The sequence below is a fragment of the Calidris pugnax genome, unplaced genomic scaffold (genome assembly GCF_001431845.1).
Source record: "Calidris pugnax isolate Ruff unplaced genomic scaffold, ASM143184v1 scaffold349, whole genome shotgun sequence".
Classification (NCBI taxonomy): domain Eukaryota; kingdom Metazoa; phylum Chordata; class Aves; order Charadriiformes; family Scolopacidae; genus Calidris; species Calidris pugnax.
In genome coordinates, this window is record NW_015091088.1 from 1,350,736 (window position 1) to 1,364,762 (window position 14,027).

At 40.2% G+C, this 14,027-nt stretch overlaps 1 protein-coding gene across 3 annotated transcripts in view; it reads left to right on the forward strand.

Moving 5' to 3' along the window:
- The window catches only part of SMIM14 (small integral membrane protein 14), a 55,792-nt gene that overhangs the window by 14,063 nt on the left and 27,702 nt on the right, over nt 1-14,027 (forward strand). Inside the window, exon 1 of one of the 3 annotated variants that reach the window (XM_014957783.1) lies at nt 45-144. The exons of 1 other annotated variant lie outside the window; for it this stretch is intronic. The gene's annotated coding sequence lies outside the window, so the exon portion shown is untranslated. Of the gene's footprint in view, nt 1-44; nt 145-13,694; nt 13,804-14,027 lie in introns of those variants that run through there. One more of the 3 variants, XM_014957782.1, reaches the window with a different exon arrangement.

Here is a 14,027-nt window from a genome sequence, read left to right on the forward strand (position 1 = left end):
ACACCCCCCGCCCGTCCCTCCCTCTCTCCCCTCCCTCCCCTCACTCCGCCCGGCCGCCGAGCCCCCGGCGGGGGGTCGCTTGGAGCCTGTTGAAGCGCCGAGACCCGTCCCCGCTGTCGGGGTCTTCGGCGGCTGCCCGGGAAGGTAAACAGCGGGAGAGCCGGAGCCGTTCCCCTCGGTGTCAGGCAGCGCTCTTCGGTTTCAAACCTCGGAAACGTCCCCTCGTCTCCTTTACGGGCTGGTCTGACTCCAGTGTTTTGTGGTTGTTGGGGTTTTAGGCAGCACTCTTCGTTTTCAAACCAGTGAAACGTCCTCTCTTCTTCTTCACAGCTGGTCTGATTCGGGTGTTTTCTGGTTGTTGAGGTTTTTAGCGCAAAGTATCAGCCTTCTGTCGATTTTTTTTTTTCTTAAAGGGTCTCGGTCTGATACTTTGAGCCAAAGGGTTTCGGTTTTCTCTCTTTAAAGGAGCTGGAATTTGCATGCTGACACCAGGGTGTGTGCTCCTAGGCTGCTCCCCGCTTTTAGGAAAGCGTGTGCAACTCAAGTGGGAGAAATTGAACAATATCTCATGAAAGATAATCTCTCACACTGCCATTAATTTGTCAAAGATAGGATTCCTGCCAGGAACTCTTCATATGTGTGCTCCAAGAGGTGATTCGTAGCAGATTACAGTGGGGAAGGGGTATACTGGCCTTGGAGACCACAAGCTATCGCCCGTAGTCATTCCTCCACAGCTGTCTCTGTGCAGGGTTCCCTAGATGTCCTGCCCTTCAGCTCAGCTGCTGCCTTCCATGGGAATTCTAAGGCCTTGGCTAACCCTTCTGTGGGAATGTGGTGCATGACCTGCATCAAAAAACTTTTGTTTCCTGGCAAACACCTGTTTGTCTAGTCAAGTCTTCAGGATTGTCTTTCAGATTATAGATTTGTTGGTGGAGGGACTGTTTGTGTTGTATAGTGGCTGAGCATCCATGTCTATACATACAGACAAGTCTTGAAAACCATCTCCAGTATTTAGAGGTGAGGACATCTAACTTTTTTGGTCTCAATAGCTTATTAATGCTATTAGTGTGCCTGCTGGGGAAGGTACGCAGCGAGTTACATCTTAGGAGTCTTTACATGCTTAGCTATTAGAGTGCTATCCCCCTTTACTCATTTATGTTGCTTTCCTGAAGCAGACATCAGCTCAAAAAAAAACAAAATGAGAAAAAAAACCCCAATCTTACTTTTTATTTCTGCCTATATAGGGTGAGAGAGATTAAATGCTTGATAATTCCAACTAATTCTTGTGACTGGTTGAGGTGAAAAGTCGGGCTATTGTTGTTGATCACAGGTTTAAAAAAGTGACCCTGTCACTGACAGTGTGGCTTGAAATGGTAGAAGTAGTTGGCAGAATAAAAGTGATTGTAATGTTAGCAGTGCGTTAATCAGTTCAGTCCTGAGCGCTGTTCCTTCCCCTGCCACTGAGGTGAGTGAGTCCAATCTCTTTGGTTATTTTTGCCCTTTTTTTGTAAAATAGGAGATTTGCAGTTTTTGCCTAACTCCAGAGTGATACAGAGTTCTGTGTTTTAAGTGGTTTAAGATTATTTTGCATAAGGTGCTAAATAAGTGCAAAGTACTGTGTTATTGGTCATTCCACAAAGTAGTGTTGCTTGTGCTTCATGGTAGGGGGGGACATCCCTGACCCAGAACCATAAGCCGGAAGAGTCTGCTTTAGGACTGAGATGGGGGTAGCAGCCATTCTGTAGCTCTGGGCAGATCTTATTTTAGCCTAGCTGCATGTTATTTTGCTGACTATTGATACAAATATAACAAACATGGTTCTATGAAACTCCTTATACCATGCACATCATTATGGTTTTGCAGTACCTTACCCAAACCGCAATCAAGTCCATTAAGTCCAAAGTGCATAGCCCAATTTAATGGACAACATTCTGCAGCCCGTGTTCTTCCCTTGTTTTAAAGGAAAAATAAGAATAATACATTTGTTGTTAAAGAAGTAGTCTACATAAAAACAATTTCAAAATTTTAATCACTTTGTAACTGTTGTACCTGCTTTCAAAAGGCCAGTATTTGGTTTTAGAGAAAGTTAGTTTCTAACTGACTACTTCTTATGTTATTAACTTCTCATTTTCTACTTTCATATGTTTAGACTTCAGAATTAGCGATGTGTGAACACTATTTGCATAACAGATGTGTAGCAGGACAAAGTCTTTGTTCATGTTTCAGAAATTTCCCTCCTAGATATTTTGGGTACTTGACGTACATTCTTAAAGACCAAATTTTAACTTTTGCCGAAGTTAGTCATAGCAGAATTTGGCCCAACAGCATCACGAGTCTTCCCAGGGCCAGTACAATGAAAGTAGCAACACCCTCTTTCTCTTCTTACAAGCACATTTGAATGGAGAAGGTGTACGGTGCCCTGACTATGCCAAGTATCAGATTCTTACTCTATGTTTTGAACATTTATCACATTACTCATCACAACAAATACAAAAATATTTTGGCAGATGCATTTATATGTAGAAAAATTGATGTCATCTGCTTGTATTCTGCTTGGGAAGCAAATCAAAGAGCCCGTGAGCCTGCTTTGCATAGATGCATTTATATAGATGCTATTGCACTTGATGCTTTCTATTTTGACTTCCTAGGTTATAGATTCAATTTATTGGTATGTAGAGATGCTGAGTACTTCTTGGAAGGTCCAAGTGCTCTCAAGTCCCCTATAAGTACAGTGGAAGCTAAGAAAACTTTGTGAGGTTATACCCTAGAGCCAAATATTGCAGTCCTTGTTCAGGCAAGAAAAGGAAAAAAAAAAAAAAAAAAAGAAAAAAAGGAAACCAGAAAAAGGAATTCTTTTCCCAAAGTAGTTCCTTCAGCTTGTATGCCTTGACTCACCAACAGCTAGCTTCCCCAGCTCCCAAGGAGTCTCATTTGAGGAAAGACTTCTTAGCTCCTCATTATGAAGGAATATAGTCAGGGATGCAAGAAGGATCAGTCTGTTAGCTGTGTTAGTCTGATTTCTGCTGGACTTTACTGGCAGTACAGTGGAGATGTGTGGTCCTACCCTCCTCTTTCCATCCCGTCACCTATTCCATGGTATTGGCTGGGGCAAGGAAGAGGTCCCCTAGTGATGATTGATATGGCTTCTTGTGAAAGATTTGAAGATGCCTGGGGAGCAGCCACTGGCATGATTGAGTGGTTGTACATTTGCATGGTTGTTAATTGAACAAATATGCTTCAGAGGCTTTAGTCAAAGTGTCTAGCTGGTATTTTTACAGATAATGGAACAAATTAGTCCCATTTGGGTGGGAACAGATAGAATTACACTTGATAAAAGTTTTCCTCATTAAGATTAGTTCTGATTCTTCTGCAGCTTTGCATGCATTAAAAACCATGGCTTTCTGGAGCTAAATATAGTTTCATTCTTCCTTTATAAAATTGCTAGACAAATGTCAGATCCAAAGCACTGAGCTCTCTTAGGAAAGAATAGATTTTTATCAGAAAGAAGAGAAAAGCTGTACAAAAATGTAGCACCAATCATTTACATGATGTAAGCAGCTGCAATGCTTTGTCGAATCTTTGTCAAATACAGAGGTCTAGTAGTAAAGCTTTGGTCTTTTTTGTTCATTTCTTCACATGTATAAGTTTGTATACTTCCTGTTAGTTGATCATAAAAGCTTTATTTTTAGCAAGGCAGTATTTTTAGAGGACTTGATGAAATAGTTTATGTCAGGTTTTGTATATTAAAAGGTTAGTTTAGGGAGAAAACAGCTGTTGGAATGAAATTACATGAAGAGGTGAGGAAAAGTTGGGGGTTAGCTCTTCACATAGTTGGACTAAATCGAGTGTGAAACAAAGCTTCCTGGTATGAGTGGCCTTAGTTTAACAATTCCTGTGCAAGTGGTTATGGTGTTGTCATGGGCTCATCACTTTCATATCTAGGTGAGACTGATTAGGTGGCATCTGTCATTAAGCACCCTGATTTGAAAATATAAGATAAAGCTTTTATCAAAGAGGTCCAAGAAATATAGAAATATTCGTATATATAGACTTCTCGTGCGCTATGGAGATTGTCGGATGCTGTAGTTTCAAGTTAGTTTCAAGTTAGACACAAAAGTGTCTAAAAATGAAAAATTACTTCTTTTTTGCAGCAAACCTGTGGAGCCAAAGGTGAGATGCGTATTGCAGACTAATCTTGATCTCTTGAGATAGTACCATAGATTTTCCTTGTGCAAATTAACGTAAGAGATTTTAAAAAGTGTTGCTAGTAGGTGCAGGGGAGACTTTTATAATTTGCATACCACTTTCCTTTTGATAATCTAAACTAGTCTGTGAGTGTGCTGAATTAGATGGATGTTATTCTCTAGTTAAAACTGGGTCACCTTTTAGCTAAACATATGTAAATAACCAAGCCCAGAAATCCTGTTAATTGCTAGAGATTCCCTCTGGTATAAGTACTGATTAAAAATATTCTAATTGATAAGCTTCAAATTGTTTACTGCAGGTATGTAGAAAACCTGATTCAACTTCCCTTGAAGTCAAAGACAGGCACCCGCTAGCTTCAGATAAAATTTGATCTGGCCTAAAGGGGTTAGGAGTAGGGCTGCCAGGGAATAGAGCTGCTTTCATCTGAAAATTGAAAATCCTGCTATCTTTCTCAGCATGCTGCTACCCTGCTAAATCTGTTTGCTCAGTGGCAAGTTATTAGAAACATATGTCATCCCTGGAGAAAAAAAATAATGAAAATATTCCAAAGAATTTCAGTATAATTTTGTGTTTGTATGTGATTGGAGTAGCATTAAGGAGTAGTGTATTTTTACAGTTTTAAGGGTTTAGTAAGGTATTTTGTAATCTAAACAATTGTACTCTTAATAAACGAGTCTCAAAAAACTTCATAGCTCATGGTTCAGGGCTGCACTTGCTGGCTCAATAAGGTGGAAAAACTTTCATTTTTATTTGTTTTGAAACTGTACGTTTTTATAAAGGAGTGAATAAGAGGATTTTTTTTTCCTGTTTATTTTTGCAAAGAGATTAAATATCTAAAAATATCCGAATGATTGGCCTTCCAAAAAAATCACTTCAAGATAATGAGTTACTGCCGGCCACCTGAGCTGCGGTAACTGCCCGGATGCTCAGGGCAGCTCTGAAGTGTCTCAGCTTAACTTTTTTCTCTTGGAGACTGTCACGGTCAGGACACAGCCTCAGCAAAGCCGCGTTCGCTCACACGGGCTAAGAGCGTGTGCGGGGACCGTTGCCACAGCTCAGCTGCCGCGCAGTGGCTTTGTTACACCACGGTAATTGGCTCATTAGTTTGAGTCCCGAGCCTCACTGGGTGAGCTTTCAAGTTGTATCTGCTTTGAGCTCTCAAGTTGCTTTGGTACATTTGAACATATTAATCATGATCTTGATTCATAAATCTTTTAACAAGAGCAGGGATGCTTTATGGATAGGTTACATAGTTTGTTATAGGAACATATTCTTTTCCAATACTTAGTCTTTTGAAATAAGTGATTAGGTTTGTATTATAAAGCCCAAAAGTTAAGTGCAGAACATCTCTTGGGTGGGCTAATGGACAGCAAAGTTGGTTTCTCTGTTCTGCTCCCGCGGGGAGGCTGGTGCAAGATTCTCACCTCTGCCATTTTCCATCTGCAGGGAGTACCCTTTACTCTCGTGTCCCTGCAAGAGTCCGCTCCCTGGAAAGCCGGATCCTCTTTCGTGTGTAGCCACTTGTTCAGAATCGGGCCTGCCAAAACATGGCAAGACAAGCCTGTAGCCCTGGTTGGCACGGCACAGCATGGGTGTCCTCTCAGGTGATGGTGTAGAAATGCCCTGGGCAGGGGTTTCAGATTCAATAGTGCATCGCTCCTACAGCTGCAGGGGTGCTGAATTTAGGAGACTGGCAGCTGTTGCTGGGGAATGGGAAGAGGAATGTCGACACAAGCAGTGGGGCAGTCTGTAGTGCTGGAGACACTAACCCAAAGCAGGAGAGTAAGCAAATTTGCCTAGGAGCTGGCTCTTCTACTTACCACTCGAGCAGAAAATCCTGTTAACGTCAATGAGAGTTCTTGCCTTACTGAAGACCAGAGGAGAGGGCTCCCAGATTGCTCTGTAAACTGGTTGAAATACAATGTGTTAGTAATTTTACAGAGGATAGCCCATCCTTTTGCATTTACATATGTCAAACAAAGTGATTAAATAGCCGTTAGTAATTCAGTGCAGTAAGAATAATTTTGTTGTCCTAGACCATTGTCACAGTCTCCTACACTAGAAATAAATAGTAAAGTGAAGCTGAAGCGTTTACTTAGCAGAAAGAGGGTATAATTCTTGGACAATGTTCTGTGTCATTGACATCTTCTCTTAATTAGCTTTCATATTCCAAGAGATTTCTTTCAGAAGAATGTCATCACTTTAACAAAAGGGTGACCAAATGCTGACAGCTGGAGTTTGGCAATAATGTTCTGTATCAAATATCAGTAAATGAATTCTAAAATAGCTGGACTGCTTTTTTGGTCCATGACTGGATGTGCATAATTAGCTCCTTTTCAAGTGTTTTGCCCAGAAGAAATGTTAAGCCACCTGCATGGGAATAAGTAAATAGCTTTTTAAAATCTTATTTAGCTCCTTTGGGGAATTCAGTTTTGATCATTGACATCAGCCTCACAGCCTGAAAGCCTGAAATCTCCCTCTCTCCTCACATATTGGGGACTGGCCATGAAAAGGAAGGTGGGAAATAGTACTGGAACAGTGGAGGGTTTTAATGTGTGGGTTCTCGTCCTCTGAGAATTGTACTTGACACTGACAAGCCTTAATTAAACCAAAAGAAGCATCTGTGTCATCTTCTGTATTTCCCTGATAGACCATTCTGTGTTGAACCGATGCACCTCAGCATACCTGTGACCTTGGTTAAGCTTGTCCAAAAATAGTAATTCTCCTACCAGGTTCCTGCTAGATCCTACCACCCTTTAAAGTGGTGTGAACTTTTTCACATACTTCAGTGAGATAAAAGCTGTGAAAGGGCTTTGACCATAATTAAGTCTTTTAAGTTTTCATGCTCTGGCTCCTGCGTCATTGCTCTAGGTGCTAGTGCTGTTGGCAGAGTCGCCAGAATTTCGTCACTCACTCAGAGCAAGTCCAAATGTCCACATTGGGGTGAAAACGCTAATGGCCCAGGAATGATCACGATGTTATGGTGGTCACACAGTGGTGGACTCTTGCTGTGGGGACAAGGGGTGTACCAGTGCTCCAGTAGTCTTGTAAGACCATCAGAACAAAAAACATCAGGAAGATCTTTAGCTCTTAGTTCTGAGCCTGTCTGCTCAAAAGCTCCTTCCCTGATTTTGGGATGTCACTGTAGTATCCTTCAGTGGCTGGCTTAGCATTTCTTAGTTTCTTTGGTTTTGCTTCGATTTTTAAGGAGTTGGTTTGTATTAAATTAACATTTGTAAGAAGCACCAGATGGATGACACTGGAAAATTAATTCATAATTTGCATACATTCCAAATGATTTGTGAGACGGTAGCAAAGTTACCCCCTAATATGCCTTGAGCAGGATGCGGCTGGGTGAGCAGTTCCCCTGTGGAGCTCGTACTGGTCTTGATGTCTCTGTTGAAACCAACAAGAACAGCACCAGTTGCATACATCTGTGTGCATGGTTAAGCACTGACTTTTCCATGAGGAAAGGACTGGCTTAGCTTAATCTGCATTGAAAAGTTCATCTTGGATCTTGGTAATTATCCTGAGAAAAGTTGTGGTGCAAAAATAGACTTGCCATCTCATTAGGCTACAGCTGGAAGTCCAGGGAGACGTGCTGATGCTTTCAAGTACAAAATCAGCTGCTTCCCCCCGCCTCGGCCTCCTGGAATTATACCGAAAGAGAGTGGAGGGGATTGCTTTATATTCTGAAAGTGTTGCTATGTCTAGGAACTCTCTTTGGGTATTGTGTCAGCCATCAAAATCATTGCAGCTCTTTTCCCTAGAAAAGCTAAATGGATGATCTGAACTGGGACAATTAGTTGGAGAAAGCTGTAATTGGAGCCACACTTTACTGTGGCAGCGCTCCTCCTGGCAGGACCCACATTTATATCCTGCTGTTTTGCTTTTGCTGCCCAGTCAGTCAGTTGGTTTTCTTTTGTCCTGAAAACTCAATTTAATGCCCAGGAGGAGGCCTGGTAGAAAAAGATCATCAGTAGTTCTCTAGAGATCTGTGACCTTGCAGAGCTACTAGACCCTGGTCCACTGAAGCCAATGGGAATGCTGGTATTTGTTTCAGTAAAAGCAGGATGGAGCTGTAAGTGTGGAAGAGATGATGGGAGTGAGCTTCTCTTGCATTGTCAGTAAGAGGGATTAAAAATTACCATTATAAAAAAACCAAGTATAATCTTGCGGTGTTTCAGACTTAAGTTCTGCGAGGGTATATTTACTTGAATTATCTAAATTACAATAATAGAGGAGAACACATCCTTGGAATGTTTTAATTAGTATCAATTTGTATACAAGAGTCTTCTGTTTTACAGTACCTATTTTTAGCCTTGTTTGAACAGAGGAAGTTGCTTTGTAAAGGAAGTTTCCTTAGAAATCCTCGAGCTTTTTTTTTGCCAGTTCAATAACCCCGACAATTTAAAACTCTTGCATAGAAAATGCAGACCACCTCCACTGGATACTTGTGCCAGCCCCTTGGCTTCTGGATTAATTTTACTTTAGTGCCTTCTCCTCTCCTGTTTTCTTGGGATTATGCATCCGTTAACTTCAGGCAGAACAGCTGTTATTTAAGTTATTTAAGTAATGCTTGTTTTTCTCTTTATTTTCTTCCTATTTTTGTAGTTCTTTTGTGATCTTTCTTCCCTATTCAACTACAAGTGCTTTTGTTTTCTTACACTGTCCCGGAGTTTTATCCTGTGTTTAGTTATTCCCTTTGCTTTTTTAATGGCTCTGTTATCATAACTGCCCTGTTCCTCCTTTATATTGCTCTGGTGATAGGAAACATGCTGCATTTCTGGTAGTAGCAATTGAAAAAAACAGAATTTCATAAAGATCTTTGCGGGTAAAATCAGCCAGTCCTTTCTATATATCTCTCTGGTTTGTTTTTTTTAAGAGAGAAACCTCAAATCCATGCTTATTATTTTTCCCCTCTGTCCTCTAATCTAGCCTGAAGAGAACCTTGAAGCAGAAATTGACAGATAAAATTCCCTGGCCTGTCTTACTTACAAAGTTTAGCTGTACAACTGAAATAATTAGAAGTTAAATGACAGACTAGTGAGTTGAATGTAGGTAGTTTGTCAAAAGACTAACAAAACACACAGGAGTCTGTGGGAGGATGGATGTGCATGAAGTACAAATATTGTAGAAGATGGAAATCAACAGGAAAATGCGTTATATAACAAAGACAGAAAAATTGGAGTTTGGCTGGGATTCACTGGATTTGAATGTTTAGGTTCCCCTTGTTTGGTTGGTGGCTGGTAAGCAATATTGCCCTACTGAAGATACCTTTATCTATTATTCTAATTCTATATGTATACCTAAATGATGTTGAATGGGACTTCGTGTGACTAGACAGGGTTCAGTGAGTTCAGTCCCTAGAAGAGGCAGGATCAGAAACAGATTTCGGAGTAACCATTTGCACCAGAGGCATTTTGAAGAGCCCAGTAATGAGTCAGCTGAGATGCCAGTTGCCCACAGAGTGCTGATGGTACCCAGGAGGACCAAGGAGAAGAAAGAGTCCTATAAAGCAATGAGCTTTATGAGGAGCTGATCACAGCAGTCTCTTCTTGCTTTAACTGAGGCGAATTTCCACCGCCTGGATTAATGGGTGCTATTGTCACACAGCCCCTCTGCCTGGTGGTTTCTCTGGGATAGGACTTCATGTGCAGGATTGCAGGGTGTTATGCTACACAAGGCCAATATACACATGATATCTTACATGCCAGAAGAGGTCATTTGGAGATGGGTAAGATGATACAGAAGAACCAAACTTGGGGCGTGCTGTGAAGAAAATAATTACAGAAAGGTCAAGCGTTGTAAGAAAACATGGATACTAAGATGGTTTAGGTGCTGGTAAAAAGGCAGGAGAACAAATCCTTTTTATGGAAACCTAGATCCTTTAGGAGATCGTGAAAGAGACAGGGTTTCTGCCTCTGACAGTGAGATAAAAATGAACATTTTATCTTTGAGGCAGTGAGTTGTTCATGCTTTGTGTATGGGTCTTGCTACTTTAGCCCTTTATCATTTTTCAGAATGGCTGCAGAGGCATAACAAGTCATTTGCTTTCTTTCTACATTTTTATTTTAAGTTTTATACATATTTTCATTTGTTCTGCCACACTTCTCTCAAACTGAGCTCGGAAGCAAAATTAACTTTATGGCTTGTTAGAGATATTTGATGATTGTGCTTTGAGTTACTGCAGTTGGCTGAAAAACAGTAACAAGGAGCTGAATAGGGTTTTGTTTCTCTTTAAAGTAATGTGGAAAGATTCTGTTACATGTCTGCTGTACTGTGAGGTATTTTGCTCCCAAGGATTTCTTGCCTTCAATCTCCAAGAAAATAGCAACACAGCAAAAATAGTTCTTAGCAGAGGAAATCTTCAGCCATTGTATGTATCGTGTGTGTGTGAAAGTCTACATTTTAAAAGTGTCTGGAACCAAGAAAGATAAGAATTAATGGGCTTACTGTTTTGATACTGAAGGTGCCAAGTTTAGTCCATGATAAATCTGCTGTGCCTCTGATTTGTGTATCATACAGAGTGAGTGTTTCTTTGAATACTAGGATTATAAATATTTTTACATGCTCCTTTATACCAAGGAGTAGAGATCACCAAGATGTGCACTTTAACAATCTTGTTAATCAGCGTTTTATTGGAGTCACATTGGAGGGCATCCAGCACCTGGAGAATTGACAAAACTTCTTGTTTGCCTTCATGCTAGAAAGGAACTCAGTTTTGTAATGATTAGGGTGGAGAGAGGCAGAGTATAATTTCCCTCTCCCAGAGCTCACCAGCTGCATGCTATTTACTCAGGAGAGGTGTTGCTGAATTGGGAAATAATGTATAGTCATTGTAATAATTTAAAATACACAAGAGGCTCCAGGTACAAAAAACTGAATCAGATTCTAGCAATAAAGATTGCTTTTTTTTGATAGTGGGATGTATAAAATATAATACATAGCTGTAGGGCTGGGATTGGGGAAGATAATAAAAGAAGAAACAATTTACAATAATTACTATAACTGAGAACGCTATTTTTTAAATCATCAGAGACTAGAAATATTTTTCAATATGGCTTCATTACCTACAATTTCAGATATATGCTCAAGTCAGAAGGTAATGGTGGGCTTTTATTTCTGTCTTAAATCATCAGAGATCATCCTTCACTTTGCTCCCAAATTACAGTAATTCTGGCTCTGACTACAGTATTTTAATATCAGTAGTACTGTTTATGATTGCCTCTGTGGGCCTCCTTACACTGGAAAGGTCATATTGACTCTTTGCTGGTACATCATATTTGTCCATGTTTACTCATTCTCTCTGTTATTATGCTATCAGTTTTCTTAGTCTAGAGGCCATAATATATACCTTCTCAGCCGTTATCAGTGAGAGCTTTGGCATATTTACCAAACGTGTCTTCCAGCTGTTTGTAAACCCTGTGAATTAAATACTGTGTTAGCAGTAATATGGCCAAACTAAAATACAATCATTTGAAGTAGAGTAAAAGTAACTCTTTCAGAGTACTTGGAGGTATTTGACATCTTAGCATTACCACTTACTGTGGTCTTACCAGTTACTCTGTGAATTGCAAGAAGAAGGAGATAACAATAAACAGGAAAACATACAGAAAAATAAGTAAAATAGAACCACAAGCATTTTTTTTCTTTCTCCAGGTCATGAGGAAAAGAATGGAGCCCATCCTCCCTGTCCCTGTGGTAGATTGTATGCAGGAGAACTGTATTTGCAAAAGGTGGAGGGCTGGTGTGACTCACAGCGAAGAGGTCAGAGCTGGGCAGAACAAGTTAGCCGCTGACGTGAGATCAGACAATTGCAAGTACCGGGAGGGAGGCAGGAAGCACACTGCAATTCTGGAACAGGATTTTGATACGAATGGGGTGCCTCAGAGTCTGCAGTGGAGCCGAGGAATCCTGCTCCGTGACATATACTAGCCTCTTATTATCAAATCTTACACAGGCTCACGAAACATTAATAAACTTGAGGATCTGATTACAAAGCTTAGTTGATATTTAGTGCTTTATGCATTCAAAGTGTGTTACAAATAATACAATTGTTAAGCCAAGAATGTTTTAATGAGGAATACAGATGTGAGGGTGTCATTTTAGAAGTGAAAATCATCATATAGTATAGAGTGATTCTCTCTTCTTTGTAACTGGTCAGCCACATACAAAATCTCTGTTTACTCCAGTTCGCAGCAAAAAAAAAACACATAAAGGGGGATTAGTTACCCACGCTTTTTTGTAATAATAAAATAGCCCAAGTTTAGCATCTTTATCAGAGCAAAACCTAGTACTGTTCCCAAAATAGGTGGTCTGTCTTCGATCCTATGCTGATGAAAGAGCTTGTTATAGGCTTGGAGGAAGGAAAGATAAAGGATGATTCTTTTCAGCATCATGTGAAGGTGAGAAAGCTTGTAAGGGATCTTTTGTTGAAAGCTTGGATGACATTTTACATGGTGACATGTGTTCTGCTTTATTTTAGCTCATTAAGGTAATTCTTCATGTACAATTCAGATGCCTTGGGGTAAATTCCTTCTAGCGCACCTCCACTTAAATTCATGGTGTTACATGACAGATTAATCTTCCCCATTTATTGTCTAATCTTTCTCAGTTGTATGCTCTACAAAGAATGTTATTCTTGTTTCATTGGTGATGATTTTTATCTGATGTTTTGATTTCTTGTAGTCATATATAGATTAACACTCCTCTGTTTATTGCTGTGACATTACTATGTGTTACTGACTCCCAAATTCTTTCAAGTTACAATTAAATATTGTTTTGCAACTTTAGTGGTTGAAATGCCTTCCTTTGGATGTTGGCATTTTGGCCAGAGAAACCTTTTTTCCACTATTTCGCAATCAGTGCTTTTACCTGTTCCTTGTGCTAAAATAGTTTTAGAAAGGTTGACGTGGCGTATCATCCAGGGAGCTCGTGTAGATAAAAAATGTCTTCTGTTGCTGTTGTGCAGTTCTGAGATAATTTCACAAAAGTTAGTGTAGTAACTTTATGATTAACTCTCAGAAAGAACCATTAAATCGTCTGCTCTGATCTCCTGTTAGTGGGAGAAAATTAAGCTTGTTTGCTTCTGTACTTCACTCAGTCACCTGTATGTGGCTGAAGCACATCTGAAAGCATTGAGAGATGGGAAATCCTCCCCTTCTTTGGCAGTTTGTTGCACTGGTCAGTTACTGTACTGGTAAAAATGTAGGCCTTGCTTCTCTTTTGAGTTTGGTTGATTACCGCTTCCAGTCATTGGGTTTTGATCACCTCTTCATTGAAGAACTTCTCAGTATTCGAGTTTATTTTTCTATGCAAAAGGTACTTGTACACTACGTAACCAAGTCATCTTTCTGTCTTCTCAGTGCATTGCCAGATTACTTTTTATTAGTGTCTAGGCAAAAAGGTTTTTCCTCCACCCCTTCAATATTTTTTTGTTTGCTTTTCTTCAGTTTTCAGTATTCTTTTTAAAAAGTGGAGACCCTAGCAGATTAAGGGCACTGATGCTCAGACTCCATAATGAAGATATGGATCTCTTGCCTTCTTTTACTGTCTGGCTCTCTCCACCGTGGCAGAGGATAATAAAGAAGAGTGGTAAGCATTGACAGAGGAAGGACTCCTGAAATGCACTCTCTTTTTTCCATCTCTTTCTTCCCCCAAGAGGGAAGAACTATTGTGGTGATACATGCTGTTGAGTGAAGATACCTTAAAACCATATGGTTTATTCCTCTTTCTCCTAGTGAGGTTAGAACATTAAAATGCTTATGTGTGACCAAGGCTGTAAGTTTTTATAGGTGATGACTGCAGGGCACATCTGT